Here is an 8,540-nt window from a genome sequence, read left to right as displayed (position 1 = left end):
GAGGGGTCCAGCTAAGAGGAGACCAGACTGCAACCGGGGCTCGGTGGCTGCTTGTGGGGTGCCAGGGGGTCTCAAGCAAAGCCAACACAACTCTGCCTGTGTCTGGATAGCCTGAAGAACATCACCCAGAAGTCACTTTCCCTTGTCCAAAACACCAGCCACTGCCCAGCACCTGCCTTGTCCTGGGTCTGAGAGACCCACCAGGGCTGCTGGCAGGTGCGGCAGGAGCCACATTACTCAGAAATGAGCCGAGCTACCACCAAGGTTGGGAGACATCCTTCTCCCATGTCCTCCTTTGGCAAAACCTGCCCTGACGCGAGGGGACGGCAGACTCGGTCAGACCTTGGCAGAAACTGGTGGTGACTGGACACCATGCCCAGCAGCGGCCACTCACGACAGCCCCCGTTTTGGTCCCAGCCTTCCCCGTGAGCCTCCAGGAAGGGCAAGAAAGAAAATACCACATCTAACTTCAGCCCTCAGGAGAGGGGGTAGGAGTAGCCCCCCCAAAAATCTCCTTTTCTGCAAAAAGGAGACAGCTGCCCTTCATTTCAGGTGCCTTCTAGGTTTGGCCAGTGACTTCTCACTATGAAGCCTTCAAGCACAGCCTTGCTGTAGACAACCACCATCCCTGGACGGAGACGCAGGGCCAGTTACGAGAAACTCCCTCGCCTCTCCAGGACACAGAAGACCTTGAACAAGGACATTCAAAAGAGTGATTGAAGTGGGGATTCGCCCCCAGCCGCCCTAGCAGCTGAAGCCCTCCGCACCAGGACTTCGGTGCAAGCCCAGAGGAGACGCGACACCAGGGCTTCGTTGCTGGAGAGCCGGGAGCGCCGAGGGCCTTCGCCACCCCGGCACAGGGCGACACAAACCTGGCACCTCGCAAGGGTTAAGAACCTTGCAGGCAGCGAGGAGAAAACGTTCTTCTGATTTGCTTAATGAACGTTAATTAAGAAGACAGAAGATAGCAGATTCCTTCAGGGTAGAGATGAAAGGCCTGTTAATTAAATCTGGAGAGAGCGAGCGGGGCCAACTGATCCTCCTTCTGATCAGACTTGACAACACAGGCACCGAGGCAGAAGCGAGGTGTGCAAGAGCAGCAAATCCCCCCTTTCCTCCCCCGGCTCAAAGCGAGGAGCGCGGCCGGCGCAGAGCTTAGCAGGTGCTTGGGCACAGAGGTGGATCCGGAGCTTCAGCAGTGGCTCTCCATCACCTGCAGCGAGGGGGAGCCGGGGAAGGATCCCTCCAGGCAGCTGGAACCACCTTATCCTTCCCCCCGGCCTGCAGGTCTGGGAGCAGCGTTATGCCACGGTGTTCGGGCCAGAGCTGGGTCGATACGCCCAACTCCTGCATTCCCTCAGCCACTTCTGGAGGCCGAGGTGGTGACGAGAGCAGAGCAACCTGAGTTCCCTTTGTGCCAAACAGCTAAATCCAGCAACACAGAGCCTCCCGTTGCAACCGAGCAAGTTGCCCGCAGGCCACCTGCAACCTTCCCTTCCTTCGCTGTGCACCGTCCCCTCCGTCCATCACCTCTCCCAGCATCACCCTTGCAGAGGTGATGACATCCAGATGACATCCCCAGAAGGACTCACCTGCCTTTGCACACCCAGTAGCGGAGATGGATGCAGCGGGGACCTGCAGCTGGGCCGGTATCACCAGACAGGCACATGTTTGGCTGCAATCAGTTTTTTCCCCAAAAGGGATGAGCTGGCCCTGCTGTAGCACTGGGTAAGACGAGGTCTCTCTCCCTTGCAGAGCTGCTGTCCTGAGAAAGCAAAGAAGAGGGCCTGGTTTTGGGTGACTGTCTGGGCCATGCTGCTTAGGGCGGGGAGGGACCACAACCCACCGCGATGCCCAGCTCAAGCGCTCTCTCCCCAGGTGCCCAGCTCAGCGGTTCGCTCCGTCTCCAAAGCCTGCAGGGGTCCGGCGTGGGCTTTCCACGGGGGCTGCACAGCAGCCTGGAGAGGCACCAGGCACCGCAGCTTGACCTCGCATCTCAGCACCCCCGGGGGGGGGGGGGGAAAAACTCCCGGCCCTCCTCCCTCGGCCGCTCCGCTCCCGCTCCCCGGCCTGGCATTTCAGCGCACACATGCTCCCTCATCATCATGGAGCAGGCAGCTTCCCCCGTGAGCTATTTATTAAAATGGGCTTTTCTGCCCATAGCTGAGATCCAGGGAGACTGTCAGGCGCTAACCGGATTGTGCCAGCAGCCCGCCTGCCTCCCACCCGCCGCTGCGCGGGCAGCGCCGCAGCCACGCCAGCCCCTAGCCCACGCTCGCGTTTAAAAGCGGAGCAGCTCAGCACCGCAAATTGCACCCTTGGAACAGCAGCGGCGGCCGCCCTACCTTCCTCCCGCCGCCGGTCCGGGCTGCGTCCTCCGGGGCGGCGGGTGGAGCGCGCTGCCTCTCCCGCTCCCTCCGGCTCCCGCTGCAAATGCATCCTCTGCCCTGGGGCTGGAGATGGGATTAGAGGCAGGTTGAGCCGAGCGACTCCGTGTGCATTTCAATCACTGTCGCCACAGAGCTCGCCCGCCATCGGGGCGAACGGAGGTGCGCGAGGACCAAATTGCTCCCGCGCCGACGGCCGCACAGCAGGGCGACGTGGTACCGCAGCACCCGGGCGGAGAGGGCCAGCACGGGATGGATGCTCGCCCTCCGCGAGCGAGCGGTGCTGGTCGCTGCATGGTCCCGGGCTGGTGCCTTCCCCAAGCTCTGCGTGCCAGGAGGCCTGGGCACATGGCACCGGGTTTGGGACAAAGGCCCTGCAGAGCAGAAACTGGCACGTGCAGTGCAAATAACGTTCAGAGCATCTCTTTTCATGCGCTGGCTTATTTTGTAAACCTGAACTTTGCAAAATGTCACAAAACAGAGAAATGGGAGGCCTGGGATACGTAAATCTCTATTAGAGATTCCCCAGAACGGCAACAGTCATGTTCTGCCTCAGCGATGGCACATTACAGCGCAACCTCGGCTCGGGAAGCGGGGTCATGTGCGGCACTGATTGCAGAGCGTATTTAATTAACACTGCCATAAACACAGTGCATGCAGTGCCAGCTAGACCACAGCGGGGCAGGACATGGCAGAGCTGCGGAAGCTGCATGAAGTTAGGCCAAGGCAGGACAGAAAGGAGACGGTGAGGGAGGGCAGAGACAAAGCTGGCAGATTTTGATGCCCGCGGAGCCATTACCTCGCACGGCATTTGGGTTTACACCGCTGTGATTACCCCCAGGTTAGGGGCAGGGAAACTCCCTCGCCCAGCCCCACTGGGGAGCCGGGGGGGAGAAGCTGTGCCCCAGCACCAGGACAGCAAGGGGGGAGGAGGCAGGAGCATCGCCCCAGAGCAGATGTCCCTGCACAGAAGCACATCACCTTGAGCACCCAGAAAGCTGGGGACACCACAGGCAGGACCACAGCCTCCACACGTGGCCAGCTGAGACGCTGCAGCAGCAACAGCCAGGACGGCAGTCACCATCCTCTCTGCTCGCACCCATTTGAGACCTGGTGCGCAGGGAGAAAATAGGAGCACCTATTTTGGAGCCCATCACCTCCACGTTGTCTCAGTACCTGACAGAGGAGAGAAAACACAGACACCTCACCTTCACTTGCAGCTAAGCAGGAGCTCACAGCCTCACTCACAATCTGAAGGACAGTGGTAACCCACCATGGGCACCTGCTGAGCTGTGGCTGTCCCCAGGGCACTTGCTTCACCCGTGTCCTCAAGGCTGGGGACAGGGCCCACAAGGCAAGGAGCAGCCGGGTCAGCCACGGACCAGCAGGTTTCCAGCACAGCCAGAAAGCCCCTTTCCCCAACTGAGCTCATCTCTAGCTTAACGATTCCAGCTAAAAAGCTTCAAAGTCCCTAATTGCTCATCACATTAGGGCTGCTCACAAGTGAGGCCAACCAGCACAGACCTCCTCCAAGCCTTTCTAATTAACTAGCAGGCACTTAGGCCCTCCTGTCCCAAAAAGCAGCATCTCCACTAAAACCAGCAGCCTCCCCTACTAACCAACCATCCTCCCCTTATAAGCCCTCCTAATGGGCTTGTTAGCATAACCTGAGGCTACCTCATTTGCTAACGAGTCTCATCTGTCTGCCCTTCCCTGCTCCCCTACTCTAGCTGGGCAGAGGGCTGCCCGCCCATCTGTCCAACCCTCCGTCCATCCATCTGCCCATCCCACCTTCCATGCAACCATTCATCTGTCCATCTACCCATCCCTCCATCCATCCATTCATTTGTCTATCAATCCATCCATCCATCCATCCATTCCCACCATGGCAGGAGCTGCTCCACCGTGACCCCTGGACCTTCTCCGTTTGGGATGTGCCCAGCACGGCTGCCCCTGCAGCTCTTCCTCCACGTTGCCTCCAGACCCGCGTGGGTGCCGGGAGCAAACTCTGATCCCATCCCCTTTCCCCAATAGCCCGGCCGGGACACGAGTCCTGCTGGTGTCCCTCATCAGGAGGATAAATGATGGCTAAGCAGGCAGCAGACGGTACCAGATGGTCACCCCAACCGGATACCGAGCTAAACCGATAACCTGGGGTGGGCGCGGGAGCCCATTACAGCTCATTTGCTAAGTGACTTCCTCAGCCTCTGTTCGCCGAACCTTGGCCATGTGGGGCAGGAGCATGAGCAAGGACGGGGAGATGGGCATGAGCTTGGGGCAACCGGCTGCTGCCCCGCGAGCCGCGTCCGAAGCTCCTGCTGAGCCTGTTCATCGGAAGCAGCAAAGACCCTTGAAAGCACATCACTGTGATGAGTTGCAAGTGCTCAGGGCTTTGGCCAGGGGCGGCACCCCTCCCCTCCCCTCCCCTCTCCCTGCTTCCTTTTCCCGGTGCTGCTAAGAGAGGGTCCAACTCACTCTGCGACAAACCAGGCGTTGCTGCGACACCTTTGCCTTTAAAGCAGGAGCGAGAACCCCATACCGTGATCTACCGTAGCTTCATATCCCAAGCGTGTCGCTCCGGACCGGGGCTCCGGGTCTGATTTAATATTCCCCTGGCAGACGGTGCCCCTGATCCCATTACCACGGGGATTTCGGCGCAGGCAGCCGCAGAGCCGCGGGCTGGCAGCGAGGTGCCGCTGCTCCCCGCGCCGCGACGAAACCCAGGCGGCTGGAGCCGGGGCGAATTTCCCATCCCTGGCCGGGGGCTCTGCCGGGGGCTGGACCCTGCTGGGAATCCCTGCTGGGAACCGGGAGTACTGGGAGCTGCTGGGCGCTTGCAAAAGCCCTGAGACCGGTCTTGGAGCGAGCGTCATGCCGGGAAGGCAGAGCAGCGCGGCGGCCGGCTCTGCCGATAAGAGCCACGGAGATTTCCACGTAGAGCAGGACCAAAATCCCTCTGCTTCGGCCTCGGCTGCCGCTGCTGCGAATCCCCCCTCCAGCCACGGTGGCTGGACGCGAGCGAGCGATCCCGCAGCACTTATTGTCGTTGGCTGACACAAAAAAGTGCCGTCAGAAAAGCAATGTTAGTTATGTTGGCTGGCGTATAAAATGTTGCTTTAATTGTATTTTATTTGGCAATAAGAAAATAGAAACAGCAACAAACCCTCGAGATATTCTCCTCCCCTCCCCCCTTTAAAATTTCAATTCAGTGTTTTTATGACGACTTTTTAGATAAAGCACAAGAAAACACGTTAAACTAAGAGAAGTGTTTTATCCTTTTCAGGGGTACATGATCTCTGGACAGATTTCCCAGCCTGTAAATACTAAGATGGTTTGAAAAAATTTTTTTTTCACATCAAATATTATCTTTCAAACAAAAAAATACTTTTTTTCCAGCTTTTTTTTTCTTTCCCCAGCCTTCCGAACTCTGAAAGCAAATCGGGGCCGTAGTGCTGATCCTAACCGAAACAATAACTGCAGAGATAACAGAGCGCGGCTTCGTGTCTCCCAGGCGCTGTGCAAACAGCGAGGTTGGGGCTGGATGTCACACTTTATCCCGCTCCAATTTTACACTTTCAAGGACGTTTTTATTTGAGGAGAGGTTGGGAGGAAAGCTACTTCAGTGCCACTTCCCAAAGAAAGGTGTGATTTATTTATCAGGGAAGGAGAAGGAGCGGGGAGGAGCGCAGAGGCTCCCATTGCCCTCCCGGGCGGGAGCAGCGTCCAGCCCTGGCCCCCGGCACTCTGTGGCTGCATGGGTGCCCGGAGCAACGGGATTAAGGATGCTTATCCCGGGAAGGTGCAAACCGCCAGGGCTCGGAGGGATCTCACCTCTAGCAGAGGAAGGGACAAAGCAGTGGAGGTGGGAGCAAGGAGAAGGGAAGTGGCGACGACGGCCACTTTTTGGATGCTGGAGGTGCCCATCAGCCGACGGCCGGGCCTTTGGGCATTGCAATCTGCTGATTTGGGCTCCCTGGGCCGAGGGCGAGGGATGTGGGTAGGGTGGACCGGGGCCCAACCTCCTCCTCCTCCTCCTCCTCCTCCTCCTCCCAGCTCCGGATGGCGCTTTCCTGAGCTGCTCCTGCAGTTTCAATTAAGCCGCTGAATTAATCTCTTGCAATAAACTCCGGTGTTATTGCTATTTGCATTGGGACCCATAATTACCTCTCCTGGAAACGCAGCGATTAAACGGGGAGCTCTCGGTAGCTGGCTGGGGGAAGCCGGGCCCCGGCAGGCTATCGGCGGTGCAGACACCCGCCGAGGTGATGCTTTTGCCAGCTGAAGCCCCGTCCACCGGGGCCGCAGCCTCCAGCTGCCGGCGAAGGAGCTCGGCAGAAGCACTGCTGCCTCGCAGTTACCTGCATATGCTGCTCCAGATGGCCCGGGCTGTTGTTCTTCATGCAGGAAAGGGTTTTAAATTAAAATCTTGCCTGTGGTTGGGGTTTATTTTTTTTTGGTTGCTTTTTTTGGTTGCTTTTTCTCCCTCGCCTTTTGAAGCCGCGGCCCGTTTGCTGTCGCTAGCTGGAGACGGCGAGGCAGCGCAGCGAGGCAGCGCGGCCGGGAGCGCCGGGATGCTGCGCGGGGAAGGGCTGCTCGGCGGCTCGCCGGCCCCGGCTCTGGGGGGGGACCCCCTCTCGGGTCGGGGGCGGCCGCGCTCCCCACGGGGAGGCTGAATCGCCCCCCGCTCTCCCCGGCGGCCGCTTGGGATGAGGCTCACGCGCCTCCTTTGCAGGCAGCGCTCCCGCCAGCCGGGCGGCACGGGGCCGAAGAGCTTGCAAGGCGCTGCCCTTGCATTATTAATATTGTGATGATGCCTGACGCCGTGTACGCGCAGCGCCGGCTCGCCGGCTGCCGTGGCACGCGGCCAAGGCAAGCGGGTGCCACTACGTGGGGAGGCGGCGGGCGCCCGGCAGCCTCCCCCCCGGCCCAGCGTCGCCGGCGGCACGCGGCTGCGGCGCGAGCGTGTCTGCCCCGCATGGGCCTCCCCGAGCGCCGGGAGCCAGCGGGCTTCGAGCCTGCCTGGATGTGCTTTGCCTGCGAGACACCGGTCCTCGTGCCTGCTCCGGCCCCGCGAGATCCTGGGGGATGGAGCGAGGGGGAGCCGGGGTCCCGCGCCCCGGAGCAGCTCCTGCCGGGAGCCGCACGCCGGGCATTGCAACGCCGGTCGCTGTCTTGACCTGCGAGCGAGCAGTCGGCATCTTAAATGGGAAAAAAACCCACAGAAACAGCAAATGACTTATTTTAGCGCACGGATTTGATCCCGGATCGGTTGAGTCACTTGGTGCCCCCAAGCAGAGCTGGCACCCCGCGGCAGCGCCCGCAGACCCGCTGGAGCGGAGGCAGGAGCTGCGCCTTGTGCCTCTGCCGCCCCGTGCCCCGGCGGCCCCCCCGGGCTGCCGTCCCCCCCCATACGATGGGCTAATCGCGTCACCAGGGCCCGCTCCCTCTGCCCGAGGAGGCTTTCTACGATGAAATTTTGAGGCTAAATATAGCCCAGTCCATTAGCAACACGCATGGAGGAGCCCAGAGGAGCCGCGAGCCCGGTCCGTGCCGTGCGGCACCGGAGCTGCCCAGAGGCCACGGTGTGGGACTGAGCTGCCTGGCTCGGACGGTGCTGCAGCCCCGGGGCTCGGCCACCCCCCGGCACCGCTGTCCCCCCACCGCAGCTCCAGCCAGGCCGGGTCGTGAGGGCTAATGGGACGTGATGGCTAACATGGCATGGCACAAGCTGCCCTCCCGGGCAAGCGGGGTGAGTCAGCCGTCAGCCCGGCCAGCGTCTCCGCTGGACCCTAACGAGCCTGAGTAACGAGCAGGGACAGGGCTAACCCTGAGCATCCCTTGGAGCCCCAAAATCACAGCCGCCCCGCCGGGGAGGTACCCGGCCCTGCGGGCAGCCTGCCCATCGCTGCCAGCACCGCCGCCAGCCGAGCTGCCCACGCCGCTCTCCCCGGCCTCAGCGATTACATTACGGGTTTATGTCAAGGTAGGCTGGATTGCAAATTAAACGTCAGCCCCCTGCACGGCCCTGGCTCTATCTGCAGAAAATGAGTTGCTGGGCTTGGAGAGTGTCCAGTTGCTCAGCTCGGCGTGCCTAACGCCGAGGGCCGACGAGCCCTCTGAATCACTCCTCCCCGCACCGCCAGGCCGCGCGAA

Source organism: Dromaius novaehollandiae, chromosome 20, assembly GCF_036370855.1.
Source record: "Dromaius novaehollandiae isolate bDroNov1 chromosome 20, bDroNov1.hap1, whole genome shotgun sequence".
NCBI lineage: Eukaryota > Metazoa > Chordata > Aves > Casuariiformes > Dromaiidae > Dromaius > Dromaius novaehollandiae.
Note: the sequence above shows the minus strand (reverse complement) of the source record.